Source organism: Amia ocellicauda, chromosome 1 (genome assembly GCF_036373705.1).
Source record: "Amia ocellicauda isolate fAmiCal2 chromosome 1, fAmiCal2.hap1, whole genome shotgun sequence".
Taxonomy (NCBI): domain Eukaryota; kingdom Metazoa; phylum Chordata; class Actinopteri; order Amiiformes; family Amiidae; genus Amia; species Amia ocellicauda.
This window is the reverse complement of record NC_089850.1, coordinates 23094916-23110984: the sequence shown is the minus strand read 5'-3', so window position 1 is coordinate 23110984 and position 16069 is coordinate 23094916. Positions and strand designations below refer to the sequence as shown.

Genomic DNA, 16069 nt, shown 5'->3' with positions numbered 1-16069 from the left:
CAAATGTAAACAGAGCCGCTTCTTAAATTGAAAACAGACCCCACCTGTTACTAAAGGTTACTAAAGACGTAGACAGCTCCTCCCCACCCCCACTTGCTCAAAAAGCTCCAGACTGACATAACCCTTGTCCATTTGAAAGAGGTAACAGCTTTGGCCCTGTTGAAGAGACAGCCTCGCGGATCTCGCTTAAGTAAACGTATCTATGTTACTAAAGAATCGGGAGGGCTTTAATAGAACTCTTTTGGAGCTTCACTCGCATAGGGAAAAATAGCTATTCTACTAAATAAATCAGGAGGACTTAAATACAACTCTTTTGGAGCTTCATTACTGTAGGGAAAAATATCTATGTTTTCTAAAGAATCTGAAGGGTATATATATAGCGCTCTTTTGGAGCTTCACACGTATAGAGAAAGATAGCTATTTTACTAAAGAATCAGTCTGGTTTAAATACAAATCTTTTGGTGGGTTTGAAAAACAGTTGAAGACCCCCACCACCCTGCACATTCCTTCGGAACCCATCAATATGGTAATTATTCTGTGACGCGGTACAAGCACCCTGCACCCCCCTAGGAAGGCCCCCACCCCCTAGGAAGGGCCCCCCCACCCCCTAGGAAGGGACCCCCCCAGAGTTCAACTCAAGTTCAAGGTCAAAAGGTCAAATCCCACTTAACCCCCCTAGGAAGGGCCCCCCCACCCCCTAGGAAGCCCCCCCCACCCCCTAGGAAGCCCCCCCCACCCCGAGTTCAACTCAAGTTCGGGTCAAAGGTCAAATCCCCCGCAGCCCCCCCTTTCGAAAAAGTGCCCTATATTACTACTAACACCGTCAGGAATTATTTTTACTGGGGCCCCCACATACACTAGAATCGCCACTGGGGAGGAGTCTACACACTTAGTAGAGGAAAGTGAAGTGTATATAATGTTCAATGTGAGAAGCCAACAACAGAGGGAAAAGCCTTGGAAGTTATTTTTATTGACCAGGAAATCACTAAGGAGATTGATACAGGTGTTTCAGTATCAATAATTGGTGAAGCTACCTTTAGCAGAAAATGTCCCTTGGATAGCACACCTGCGTTTAACACATCAGATGTGGTTCTGCGCAGTTATACAGGAGAACAATACTGGGGTCCATTAGCATTGTGGTTAAATTCCAAGGACAAGAGATACATTAACCACTCACTGTAGTAAAGGGGGAAGGCCTCAGTTTGCTGGGTTGGGACTGTTTAAAGTAGTTGAAATTAAACTGGGCAGAGTTATTCTGGACACTAGGTACAGGGTACCAAGCGCTATTGCAGAAACGGTTGCAGAAACAGGTCAGATGGCAGTGGGGTCGGGAACAGACAAAGGCTTTGCTTCAGTCCTCAGATGTACTGGTGCATTATGATTGTAGAAAAGCCCTGTTGTTATCCTGTGATGCTTCTCCATATGGATTGGGAGCAGTATTGGCACACAGGATGGTTCAGAGCGACCCATCAGCTATGCATCATGCACCAGCAGAGAACATGTTTTCCCAACTGGAGAAGGAAGGGGTTGCTGTGATTTTTGGTGTGAAGCGGTTCCATTGCTATCTACTGGACCGGCATTTTACAATAAATTCAGATCACATGCCCCTCCAAAGCTTGTTTAATGAAAATAAACCAATACCCCCAATGGCCTTAGCCATAATTCAGTACTGGGCCCTAACATTGGCTGCATATGATTAGTTTTCAATATAAACCAGTGGGGGACCTTGGCAATGCTAATGCACTGAGCAGACTACCCTTACCGGAATGCCCATTAAAAGTGCCCATGCCAACCAAAACAGTCATTTTAATGGAATGGCTTTCAATGTCCCCATTAGATGCAAAACAAGTCAGCCTGGCTACTGAAAGAGACCCTGTGTTATCAAAAATAGGCAGGCTACTTACAAATGGTTGGGCGGGGGTGCCAAATAAAGAAACCAGGCCTTATGATTGAAGGAAAGAAGAAATAAGCCTCATGGAGGGATGTCTTATGTGGGGAGCTTGTGTCATTATTCCACCTACAATGAGACCGCAAGTTTTAAAATTGCTGCAAGAGGCACATCCAGGTATAGTGCACATGAAGTGTTTGGCATGGAGCTATGTGTAGTGGCCTAAAATGGATCAGCAGTTTTATTCATGAACTTCAAATCCAACATTTGCATAGCACAAATTGAAATATGACCATAAAACATTAATATTATTTCTATTAATAACAACGCACATTTTTCTAAACTCACACACTGCAGTCAAAACATAAATAACTATATAGCCTACAATAAGCAAAAAGCTCATAAACGGCATACAATAAGATAATGAAACAAGTGTGAACGTAAATATTGGAATAATGCTCAAAAGCAATTGTATAGTTCAAAAATAAGTATTGCATTTATCAAAACATAATTGTACACTAAAGTCAACATTTTCAACACCGTAAACTTTGTTTTCAGCATACAGTGCTTGTATTCACTGCAGCTTTGTGTTTCAATAAAATATTTACTATATATTTAGCCTGCATACCTGACAGCTTGGTACAGTCTGAATATATAGCATCACAATAAATGCTCCTCCGCTGATAATGTCCATGAATCATTATTTTGGTGGATGTGCCTGTGCTATTGCACTCTGTACTGTGCATAGAAATTGCATATTGATCAGTAGAGTAAAAGCACTCTGTGCCATTTGTACCTGGCGTTTCACTCGCAGTGTTTTCACACCACTGGCACAAACCCACGAATGATCTGTCATTGCCAGTATCACTGATTCCCCTGAATCAGTCATGTTCATATACACAGCATGTCCAAAACTTGCTCTCTTCAAACTTCATTTCCAATTCATGTTTATTTGTGGTTAATCACTGTATCCACTCAATCTGACTACAGCTGTAAGAAAACACCTGTAATGCTGTACAATGCGTGTGTTTAAGCACATGAAAGACTGTAGACAGGTAGAGATCGCCACTTGAGTGGCGGACTGACTGTATTTGTAAAGGGTAGGCAGGATTGTGCGTTATATTTGATTTATTATGTATTTAAATTACCAGTCAAAATAACCCAATTTTGTCTATTCTAGGTAAATGTGTTTATAACTTATTTATTTTCGCGTTTAGCCAGCTAAAACGCTGTAGGCATGTTTAATACATATATTTAGGAAAAGTCACGAACGGGTATGCGCAGTGTATTTAGGAACACAGAGTAATTCAAATTTTAATAACCAAATCTGTCAAATTGACCGGATCAGCGCTTCTAGTGTTAAAGAACATGGAAAAGGGAAATATGGAGTCAAAACTGAGTACAGTTATACCATACAGTTTCAAAAGTACAGTTACACCCCAAGCCACCACTGGTAAATCACCAGCCGAGCCCTCTACCCAGATGAAAGAACCAGGGTTGAACGGAAACAAGAGCTACAGAAGGAATATCATGACAGACATGCCAGACAATGGTCCTATACAGTGGGGGACAGAATGTTTGCTCACAATTTTGGCACAGGACCGCCGTGGTTACTAGGTATCTTAATCAAAAAGACAGGATCAGTATCATACGTGGTACAATTGCATGATGGCAGAGCCTGCCGGAGACATGTGGACCATATCAGGTGGTGTTCATCTAAAATACTCGAGTCAAACATGCCACAGCCTGAAGGAGAGGACACAGTTGCTGATCAACCCCAGTTGAGCCAGGAAGGCCTGGGAGATTCAAAGACAAATGCACAGGATCAGCTGGTAACACAGAAGAACAGGGGAGTGTCAACAACAGTCCAGAGCATCGGGACAGTATGACGGAAGTCCAAACTGAAGACAGTCTTTTTGCACCGCTCTAGCCGCACTCCGAAGCCTCGTGTACTGATGGATAGTTAAGAGTTAAAACATTATAGTTAAAGGTAGTTAAAGGAAGAGAGGGCAGAATAATCCCTCATAATTGCCTGGAGGTACAGGGTAGTCCACCCCTGTCATTAGAGTAAAAGAATGAGTTGTTTGCGTTTTTGTTTTATATGTAAAAAAAAAAAAATTGAATGGGAGATTAATTAAAGGGAGAGGAATGTGGAATATTGGGGTTTTACCACTTTAACACAGTTCTTAGGAGAACGTCAAATGACAAAAGGCTTAAGGGGGGTGGGGAAAAAGGAGGAACGAAAAGGAGTAAAAAGATGGCATTAGTAGTACAGCATGTTCCAATGGCGAGTTAAATAAAAGCCAGTTTGCAGTTACTAAATACAACAGTTATGAGTAGCATACTTTACAGCAACCTTGCCTGTTTTGGTCGCTGTGGAAATTAAGTCACTCGAAGCAGAGTTTTCCAAAACAAAACTGTCATTTATTAAATCTTCTCTCAGAGGTACTTCCACTTTCCCCCTTTTTCCATTCAGATTATAACACATACAGGTCTGACTCCTTAGTAAACTCCAACTTGACTGCCTGAGCGGCGTGGCACCACACCTCTATATATCCCCGTCAGGTGACTCCCACATGTCCAATTATCACTCTCCAGCTATACCACCCGGAAACAGGGGAGCCACACAAACACTGTTAACCCACTAACATCCCTCCCTAGCCCAACACAATAACACCACACATGCAACACACATACACACTCATGCACACCCACACAGACAAACAGGGTCCCCGAACTGACCCGCCCACCCACAATACACATTTTTACTGCCTTTGACTGCCCTACTGGCATAGACACACACAGTATTATAAAAAATCCTGAAATATCCTAAAACTATTTTCCCTAATCTAACAATAACAAAGATAACTAAAAACGAATCTAATAAAACCTATGCTTCATTTGTCGATTAGTATAACACAGAAGAAATCCTGCAATTATTTGGTTGCTCATGTCTGTGGAATCTTCTCCCTGTGGAGTTCTGCTTAGGGAAATCCGTTTATTGTCTCTCTCTTTCAGCCCTACAGTCCAGCAGGTCAGCACTCTTTCCCTCCAGGTATGCTCGAAACACCTTCACTGGGACCAGGGGGGGAGGCTCCTGCACCACCACTCCCAATAGATCTGCAGGTAAATGTTGCAGTTACTGATGTGCTATTACTGTGATTCAATTCAGCTGACTATTTCCTTTCCTTTCTGGTTTATTTCAGATCTCCAGGCTAGTGCACCAAATGGCAGGTTACAGCAGGGACTGCAGGGCAGCAGGCAATACAGTATAATCAACAGATTCTTAATAAACAATGCATGTTATGCTCTCATAGCATTTATCATATACTTATGTCAGGTTATGGAGTCTGTCTCCCCATCTCTGGCACTGCTTGTCTTCGGATACATCCTTATCCCCCTTAGCAGTCTCTGACACACTCCACGCTGGGATCTTCCGTCCGCGGCTTTGAAAATCGCCTTAATACGAGTCCACAAAATCTTTCTCAAAAGACTCAGCCTTCTGTGTCTCTCCACACTCCTCCTTGTAACTAACATGAATCCCACGATTGAATCTCCTCTCTGGCTCAGGCAGTCTTTTAATTCCCCTCACCCCTCATTAGAGCTGGGAGCTCGGGTGATAGAGATTTGATTTGAGCAGCGATTCTCTTTGATCTGAGGCAGGTGTGCAACATTTGGCAATTTAGCTAAATTAAAAAGGAAAACAATGTGATTAAACAGCAAGCAGTGAATAATAATGAACCAATAAACCAATCAATTAAAACCACACGTGAATAGTGATAATCAATGAGAACAATGGCAATAATAATAATAATAAATAAAATCACATCAATCAACGCGGGTACTCATCACAAATGTGGCTATAATGATCTGCATTTAAATAATAATCAGAGGAAGATCTACAGCGGCATAGCGAGGGGGGAAAGGGAAAAGTTTGATTAAGTTGTTTATATCTGTAACCGTTTTATATACATATACATCCAAGTCGTACCTATTGCGCTCCGTTCGTTCTTGAATTTGAATGGAGAGGAAGATCGGGGATTGCAGTTTGAGGGGAAGTGTAAATGCGTGTTGAAATGTTATTGAAGGTTTAGTGATTCCTTGGTTTGAATACAATGCTAATATCACTGTGTATTTGTCCAGTGCTAACTGGTATAAAGTAATTACATGCATTTGTTTGTGTAATTGAAGTAAGCGTTATGCAGTATCTTTGTGTGCGTGCGTGTGCGTGCGTGTGTTGGCACTCATGGCAGCTGCGTGATGTCACCTTATAGGACAGGCAGCAGCGCACTAAACACTCTTATGAAGGTATCACCTACATAACATGAAAGTAAGGTTTTCTTTTCTGTGTTTAAAGTATTAAGAGATGTTGTGATATGATAAATATGTAATTGTGGAAAATTAATTTTGATAACTTTATTTAAAGTGTTTGTTTGTATGTTTATTTCTGGCCAGAAAATGTCTGTTTGTTTATTTAGAGTGATGGTGAACCCAAAGTGGGAGGACCTGCACAGGAGGACTATGCACTATGTCACTTTTTAAATATCTCCAATTCAAAGGAAGTCCATTTTTTAGGACAAGACTATTTATTTTGTTGTTGTTATTTTCTACTGCGTTCATCTTCCTGTGTGGAGTGCTGCACTGTTTGTAAGAACTCTTTGCACATTAACAAAGGATTTATTGGACGGCTTTTATTCCATCCACCTTGCCTTCAGATCTCTCTACTTTTCCACAAAGGAAAAAAAAGAAACCACTTTATAAATAAAATTATAATACAGAGCCTTGTCACCCCACGTGACATTACCGTTTGCTGCATGTGAAATGTGGTCAATGTTTTAGACAGTGGATGAAGCTACAGTATGTTGTGAAACGGTGTGTTGTGAACCTGTGTTGTAGAGATGTGGTTGTAGAATGGTATAATTCCTCATATGCCATCTCTTGAAAGGCATGTTAGAATCTGTGGGTGTGAAAGGATGGGCCTGTTGTCCTTGTGATGATGTTGCTGTCACAGTGGAGGAGAGTGAGTGAGTGGATCTGGGGAGACAATGGAGGGCACTGGATTTCCTAGAAAAAAATGTCACTGTTGGTAATATAGTAGATATGTAGAAAGAGTGATTGTATTAGAAAAATTAGGCTATCAGCAGAACTGTTTCTCGTTCTCTCCTGACCTTCTCCAGGACCACTGGGAGAAGGGGGAATGGTGGGAACATGTAAAGGAGACAGCACGGCCACATGTGGGCTAATGCATCGATCCCTAGGGTTCCTGAGGGGTCTTGGATGGAGAACCATAGTGGGCAGAGTGTGGACTCTGCCGAGGCAGAGATCCACGTCCGCCCTGCCGAACCAGCTCCACAGTTGCTGTACCACAGATGGGTGGAGGCGCCATTCCAAGACCGGGGGGCCTCCACGAGAGAGGAGGTCCGCTATTGTGTTGGCTAGGCTCCGTCCATCTGTCTCGGACTCCACGTCCATCGCAGACTGCTCCCCAACCCTGCTTGGAGGCATCTGTCATCATAACTGCTCGGTGGTAGACTGGCCACATGGGCACACCGAGGGTCAAATTGTGAGGGCTCCACCACCAACGGAACGCCTTCCAGCACGCCGGAGTGACTGTGACTCGGCGTGCATAATCGCGGTGAAGATTCATCTGTAAAGACTCGAACCACCGCGGCAGCATCCTCAATCGGAGGAGGCTGAGGAGGAGGGTCTGTGATGCTATCGCTAGGAGGCCCAGCAGCCTCTGGCAAGGGGACACCCTGAGGTGAGCTCTCAGTCAGAAGAGGGAGAGACACACGTGTATAGAGACAACTCTTTCTGGCGCCAGCGCATAATTGAAGACATGGAGCCCCTGGCAACACAAGGGGTTCGAACAGGCTGAAGGCTGCCTGCAAGGCTGGGCCAAGGGTGTAACCAGGTAGACCCTGGCTCACTGCAGGGACTGTTCCCTCTCCTGGGAATTTCCTGTCAGCATCTCCTTCATGGAGGGGCCTAAAGTAAAGCCCGGCGATATGGGCGCCATCTACTCGTCTTGCCTGTGACAGCCAGAGCTGGCGGTGTGCAGCCACAATAGCTGCCAAGGAGTGTCCAGTTGCCCTTGCGCTGTGATGCATCAAATTGACCAGCAGGTCGGCCGCCACCGCTGTCTCTCTTTGAACCTGGAGTGTGAGGGGGCAGGGTCAGAGGGCCAGAGGATCTGCAAGCAGTCCACGGCCCTCTGGATCACTGTCCAAAACTTCCGGTCCTGACTTACAGGAACAGGGGAAGTGTTGTTGCTCAATGGAGTAGGGGGGACAAGGCTGGTTCCCCCTCCATGAGCTCCGCCTCTGACTTCAAACCCACGAGTAACAGGTGGTCCTCCTCCCAGATTACCTGTCTGCTGTCCTTGTCCATAGACAGGGCAGAGAGGCTCTCGTCAACATCCCATGGTACATGGGCCAGCAGTGGAGACTTGAGATGTGGGGGGGTCAGGGTCTTGGCTGCTGTTTGCGCTGCCTGTGCAGACAGGAGGGCGCAGGTGTGGTCCATCCAGCTATTCAGGGCAAGGATTGCCTCATCTCTGCCTCATCTCTGCCTAGCGGCGCGTACTGCAGGGACGTCAGGCAGGGGGGGCAGGCTCCAGTGGGGGGGAGCAGTTGCTATGGCATTAACATGCAAATCAATGTATAACTTTTTTGAAATGCGTTTTTCAGGATTTTTTTGTTGTTATTCTGTCTCTCACTGTTAAAATACACCTACCATTAAAATTATAGACTGATCATTTCTTTGTCAGTGGGCAAACGTACAAAATCAGCAGGGGACCAAATACTTTTTTCCCCTCACTGTAGGTCATGTTGTGATAAACAAACTATATACACTGTGGGGTGCAGAAGTCAGCTCTCATGCAACACATGAACAGTTGACACCTGCTGATTAGCAGAGCAATGACAGCTCTGCCATGTTGTAACAAATTAAATATGTACACAGCGATACACGAGAGGCAGCTCGAGTGCCCGCCGCTATGGACAGCATCAGTGGTTCACTGCTCTACTAGCTCACAGCTAGAGCGGGGTCACAGACCTGGTGTCCAATAAACTATCCACACAGCGAGCTAGCGAGAATCAGCTTGAGTGCCATGCATTGGGGACAGCGGCAACAGCCCTCTGTTCCACTAGCCCAGCTAGGACACGGCCACAGACCAGCCTTCTGCACAATGTATATACTGGACACGCGGGCAAGCCAGCTGAGGAGTCGCTTAAGTCACCACAGTTAAGTATCGCTTTTTTCTCTCGTGTTTCCTAGTTTAGTTAAGAGTTACATTGATTGTTTACGTGGTTACTTGTTTAGCTATGAATTATATATCTTGCAACTGTATTGTAGTAAGAGCAGCGACTGTTTGTTAGTTAATTTAGCAACTTACTTAGCACACTCGACACACACTTTCTGTAAACCAGAAGCGTTAAACTGCAGACTGTAATTATTTAGCATTTATTTAGCATTAATTTAGCATTACTACGAGCTATTGTTCAGTGTAACTGCATGTGTCTGGCACTGTCTTTGTCTGTATTCAGACATAAAGCGGCCATTAATTGTGCTATTAGCAGTCCTGCGTGGGAGGGAGGGCCATCCTGACCAGCCTTGTGTCATTCAACGCAACACAGGTGTGCACTGTCCTAATTAGTTACAGGTGTCGTTTTTAACCACCCCCCACACCTCTGTGCCAGCAGTCAGCGCCAGCAGCCTTCAGTGCCCCCCTTCCGAAGGGCCCCATCTCCAAAGGGCAGGGACTCGAGCTGCGGGGACTCCAGCGAGGAGACGCTGCTCAGCAACAACAGACAACCATGACGATCTCTCCGATTCCCGTCCTGCTCTCTCCGTCTTTTCGGCATGCACCTGTGCGCCATTGTTTCCCTAATCCCTCCAACCTCATCTCTCTGCCTCTCCCCTCCTCCTCCCTCCCCTCTATTCCACTCTCTGGGGGCCTGTGGAACTGACACTCAGCTTCCAACAAGGCCGACATGGCCGAGACATGGATCTCCCCAGAAAACTCTACCACCCCTGCTGCATTATCCTCTCTGTTCGTCCTGTCTCACTCCCCTCGTCTTACTGGGCAGGGAGGAGGAACAGGGCTCCTGCTCTCCCCTTCTCTCCTCTTCTCTGTCCCCCCCTCTATCTCCTCTATCTCGACCCACAGCTTTGAATTCCATGCAGTGGAAATCACCTCTCCCTCTAACCTCTTCCTTCTAGTTCTCTACCGTCCACCTGGTCCACTCACCTCCTTCCTGGATGAACTCGACTTTCTTCTCTCCTCCCTCCCCTCGCTGTCCTCACCTACCATCCTCCTGGGAGACTTCAACATCCACCTCTCCAACCCTTCCCACTGTGCCGGATTTCTTCCTCTCCTTCACTTTTTCAACTTCTCTCTCTCCCCGTCTCCCCCCACTCACAGGGCAGGCCCCCAGCTAGACCTCATCTTCTCTAGAGGCTGCTCCCCTTCAACGCTCTCCGTGACACCCATGGACATCTCGGACCACCACTGCATTTCCTTCTCTCTTTCCCTCCCCTCCCTCCCCACTCCACCCACTCCCTCTGTCACCTTCCACCGTAATCTCCGCTCTGTCTCTCCTTCCACCCTTGCCTCCACTACCCTCACCCTCTTACCTTCCATTGACTGTTTTTCCCATCTATCTGTCAACTGTGCTACCTCCTCTTTGTTCTCCTCCCTCACCTCCTCCCTTGACTCCCTCTGTCCTCTCATGTCTCGTCCTGCCCGTCCCTCCCCTCCTCAGCCTTGGCTCTCTGCTGTTCTCCGCTCAACCCAAACTAGTCTGCGCGCCGCCGAACAGAAGTGGAAAAGGACCAAACTCCCAGCTGCCCTCGAAGTCTACCACTCTCTACTGTCCACATTCTCCTCCTCACTCACCTCAGCCAAGAAGTCTTACTTCCAATCTCTCTTCAAATCCACAGTCAACAACCCCCGCAAACTCTTCTTCACTTTCTCCTCCCTGCTTGCCCCCCCCTCCACCTCCCTCATCTCTCACTGCTGATGATTTCGCCTCCTTCTTCTCCTCCAAGATTGCAGACATCCACAGGCTCAACAATACTCCACCCTCCTCTCCCATTACACCCAAACCTCCCACCAATCAAGCTTCCTTTTCTTCATTCTCACCTCTCTAAGATGCTGAAGTTTCTGCTCTCCTCCTACGTCACAAACCTACAACGTGTGCCCTGGACCCTCTCCCTTCTCGCCTCTTCCAAGCGACCGCTCCTGATCTTCTCCCTTTCATCTCTTCCCTCCTCAACTCCTCACTCCTCTCTGGCTGTTTCCCCTCTACATTTAAACAAGCTGCTGTCATCCCACTGCTCAAGAAACCAACCCTTGACGCCACCTCTCCTCAGAACTATCGCCCTGTCTCCCTACTCCCCTTCCTCTCAAAGACTCTTGAGCGGGGGGTCCACGGGACTGCTCCCACCTGGTTCTCCTCCTACCTCAGTGACTGGTCCTACCAAGTGACATGGTGAGGCTCCTCATCCACCCCCCAACCTCTCCTCACAGGCGTTCCCCAAGGCTCCATCCTGGGCCCCCTCCTGTTCTCTCTCTCCCCCTCATCGCATCCCATGGTTTCTCCTACCACTTCTACGCTGATGATGCCCAGATCTTCCTGTCTTTTCCCTCTTCCGACCCTCTCATCCCCTCTCGCATCTCTTCCTGCTTGTCTGCTATTTCCACCTGGATGCACTCACACCACCTCAAGCTCAACCTCTCCAAATTGGATCTCCTGTTTTTCCCCCACTCTTCCTCACCTTCTGCTGACCTCCCCATCTCGATCCCCTTGGAATCCACCACATCTCTCCTTCTTCTTCCGCTAAAAATCTAGGAGTCACCCTCGATCCCGCGCTATCCTACACCCAGCACATCACCACGCTGGCACGCACCTGCAGATTCTTCCTGAGCAACATACGCCGGATCCACCCCTTCCTCACTGACTACTCGACTCAGCTGCTTGTCCAGTCACTGGTCCTCTCCCGCCTGGACTACTGCAACTCCCTCCTGGCCGGCCTGCCTGCATCTACTACCCGCCGCTCCAGCTCATCCAGAACTCTGCGGCTCGTTTGGTATTCTCTCTGCCACAATTCGCACACACTACTCCACTGCTCTGCTCCCTCCACTTGCTCCCGATACCGGCACGCATTCAGTTCAAGACATTGACCCTCACCTACAGCTGTCTCGACCACACTGCACCAAGTTACATTCGGACACTCGTCTCTCCATACATTCCCTCCAGACCACTGCGCTCCTCCAGCGCCAGAAGACTAACTCTACCTCCTCTCCACTCTCCTTCCTCCAGAGCCCGCTCCTTCTCATCCCTGGCCCGTAAATGGTGGAACGACCTGCCCACCGAAGTCAAAACAGCAGAGTCCTTGACCTCATTGCGGCGCTTACTCAAGACGCATCTTTTCCAACAGTACTTGTAATATTAGTCCTCTATCCCTGCTAGATAGCACTTCACAGTTTTATTATGCTTCTTGTGTTTTTGATTTGTTTTCCTCCTTGCTCCCATTCCCGTAGCCCTTGACTGTGACCCTACATCTTCACAGCACCTAGCTTTTACCGTCCAGCATGTAGGACCTCACTTATTGTACATGCCTGTGTAAATTGTAAATTTGAATTTGTAAAATGTATTATATTTTGAATTTCTATGTTTTAGTTAAATTGAATTTGTAATGATTGATGCCTTTTACTTAACTGTATTTTTGTACTTTGTTTTGCACTTATGTTGTAATACGCCCTGGATAAGGGCGTCTGCCAAGAAATAATAATAATAATAATAATAATAATAATAATAATAATAATAATAATGAGATAGGATAATGCTTAATGAGCCCCAGAAGGAGCCAGAGGGAGACAAAGGTAAATAACTTTAATGCCTGGCTATCTACTCTGAACAGTAATGTCCATCTAGCAGGCAGTGATGCCTTGGCTCAGATTGTGCCCACTCCTTGATTTGATACACCATGGTGTCACCCCATTAACACTTTTATTTTCAGGTTGGTGACCACCAGCATGAAGATCATCAATCATTTTGAATTGTTATAGGGAAAGAGACCACTGAGAGGTCTCGAAGGGAATTAAGTGCTAGCAACCTCTCTTCCCAATGAATTCCTAGCAAAAAACAGACCCTGATCCCATTCACCTTTTTGCCTGCAGTTATATGTGTCCATGTGTGGCTCCCAGCCAGTACTATAGTGAACACATCTCAATGCCTATGGAAGGACAGCTTTTCAACCTTCTGCCTCAGGCGCAGTGGACATGATCAGGCCTAACTAAACTTCAGGAACTACCGCTCATCATAGAAGTGCTTTATAATGAATGTAATAACTGTGTAATGTTTCTATATAATCTTTGAATGTTTCATGTCTTATGCATGAGACGCTATGCAAATGGTTGGCGAGCGTTCTGAACCGATTCCATCAAATACAGCTCAATGCAGACTGTCACGAGTCACAAGCACAACAGGTGGGTACAGAAGGGAGTATGCAGAATGGATAGCACACACTTCAGATCTGGGATTCTGTGAGTTGGCAGAAGCAGAAACAAAACATTAGATGCACTCACACTACAATATACACAATAGCTCACACCATATATCACTACATGAGACATGCTGACCACAAGCCTGTCGAGACTTGGCTTGAGATCTACTTGTTAGTTCTGTGCCTGAGAGATTGTGCCTCTCCACACTACACAAGGGTCAATCCTATTATCCAGCATTATATTATTCATCATTCTAGAATGATACGCTAAGACTCAACATCGTTTCACCTCTTCCCCTGAGACAATCGCATTTCACTCACTGAGGCCCAGTTTAGTGCCGTGGCCTACTGGAAGCAGCTCAGTCCAACACTGTGGGTATAGTCGAGAACTCCAGGTTGCACGCCTGATTAGACGGGGGTCACACTCATGCCCACTGCCGATTTGCTGCCATGAGTCTCCCTCATGATGAGAGGGTAGGGCAGTAGTAGTTGTGACCTAGTGCCTAGTGGTGTGTTGTGTCCCCTGTCACACAGTACCTCTAAGGAGGTCTACATTGCCAATGAATTCATGGATGAATTCATCAAGGGAATCTACATATTCCCCCACACAGACTGCTATCATAACTCCATCTCCGAGACCAACACGAGGTTAGGAGGGTATGGCATAGGTAGTACAGAATACTCTGAACGAAAGAAGGGCGAAGGACATGAACATTGACATTAACTGTCAGAGGGCCAGAATAATGTTGAACGCTGTTACAATCACTGCGAGTGCATGGGTAGTAGTGTGGACAAAGAGGATATCACGGCACTAAAGGAGGGACTGGTTTGTCTGGGGTGTAGCAGTTGCTTTCACATTTATACTGATAATCAATATAGGCATGTGTTTCTGTTTAGGACAAGCATTTGAAGACTACATTTCATGGTTTACATGCACACATGTACTTACATTCTGTCTGCTCCTGGTTCCCTGCTGAAGAGGTGAAAGAGATGTATTTTTATCTCCAAGGATTAGCAAATGCGTCTTGCTCCTCCTGTAAGAGAGATCCATATTTTAGTAGGGGTTTAGATTTGTTTGTGGCTCTTCCATTACTAAGAAGTGCCTAGAATTATTGTTTAAAATGTTACTAGGTGATTGAGTATGCTCTGTGTATGTTGTCTTTTTCATACTGCTCAGGCAGTAATATTATCTGCCTTTCTTCCCTCCCTTCCTTCTTCTATCTCCCTGTCTTAGTTTGTTTTTGTACACAGGGTACTCTGCTGATGAGGCTTTGTGTCCTTCAGGACTTTCCAGTCTGCCATGTTTTTAATTTCTTTACTAATGTTTTCATTTCTTGAGATAACTAGCTTTGCTTGACCGAACGAAAACCCACTTGATTTCTTATTAGGATTTCGGAAACCTAACTTCGGATTTGACTGTTGAATTACCATAGACACTTAGAACTCCGCTTTCAAGTTTTCTTATTCTGCAACTATCATGTTATTGAATGCTGTAATCAATTACATGTTTGGAAGGACTGCCCTATGGCCTCTGTTGGGAGAGTCTGTTGGAGGGATTCCCAAATAACAGTCCCCTGGGTGTGTGAGGCCTCTTGATTATGGCTAATATGACATGTTGAATATTTGTATGAGAACTCCTCCCATCTTTATCTCTGCTGATGCTACATTGTGTTTCCATTCCACTGATGATCATTTATGATTTCTCCCTAAACTTTCATAATGCTTTAGGTTTAAACCCACAGGAGCAGTTCACAATGGCTGTGTATTGCTTTAGAACTCCTAGCTACATGTTGTCATTTCCAGACAGCCTTTATGACTACAACAACTGACTGTTGCACTAAACTGTCTTTTATGGCTTGTTCGTGTTCCATTCTCCGAGGGCGACACACCCTTTTCCGTCATCACTGCGCTTTATCCACAGGATGCCAAGGAGGCTAAACAGGTGTCTACTACACATATGGTGCTGCTGGACTTCATTCCCCAAGGCTCCGTCCTGGGCCCGCTCCTGTTCTCTCTCTACACTCACTCCCTGGGCCACCTCATTGCATCCCATGGTTTCTCCTACCACTTCTACGCTGATGATGCCCAGATCTTCCTGTCTTTTCCCTCTTCCAACCCTCTCATACCCTCTCGCATCTCTTCCTGCTTGTCTGCTATTTCTGCCTGGATGCACTCACACCACCTCAAGCTCAACCTCTCCAAATCGGATCTCCTGTTTTTCCCCCACTCTTCCTCACCTTCTGCTGACCTCCCCATCTTGATCCCCTTGGAATCCACCACACTCTCTCCTTCTTCTTCCGCTAAAAATCTATGAGTCACCCTCGATCCTGTGTTCTCCTACACCCAGCACATCACCACGCTGACACGCACCTGCAGATTCTTCCTGAGCAACATATGCCGGATCCGTCCCTTCCTCACCGACTACTCGACTCAGCTGCTTGTCCAGTCACTGGTCCTCTCCAACCTGGACTACTGCAACTCCCTCCTGGCCAGCCTCCCTGCATCTACTACCCGCCGCTCTAGCTCATCCAGAACTCTGCGGCTCGTTTGGTATTCTCTCTGCCACAATTCGCACACGCTACTCCACTGCTCTGCTCCCTCCACTTGCTCCCGATACCGGCACGCATTCAGTTCAAGACATTGACCCTCACCTACAGCTGTCTCGACCAC

The 16069-nt window shown here is 46.3% G+C and overlaps 1 long non-coding RNA gene across 1 annotated transcript; it reads right to left on the bottom strand.

The window, feature by feature from the left end:
* Positions 1 to 4310: 4310 nt before the first annotated feature.
* LOC136759881 (uncharacterized) lies at positions 4311 to 14425 on the bottom strand. The gene is made up of 3 exons (XR_010820123.1): positions 14349 to 14425; positions 5220 to 5574; positions 4311 to 5008 (listed from the first exon to the last, which is right to left on the bottom strand). It is a non-coding gene; the product is annotated as an uncharacterized LOC136759881 (long non-coding RNA).
* Between the last annotated feature and the right edge of the window lie 1644 nt (positions 14426 to 16069).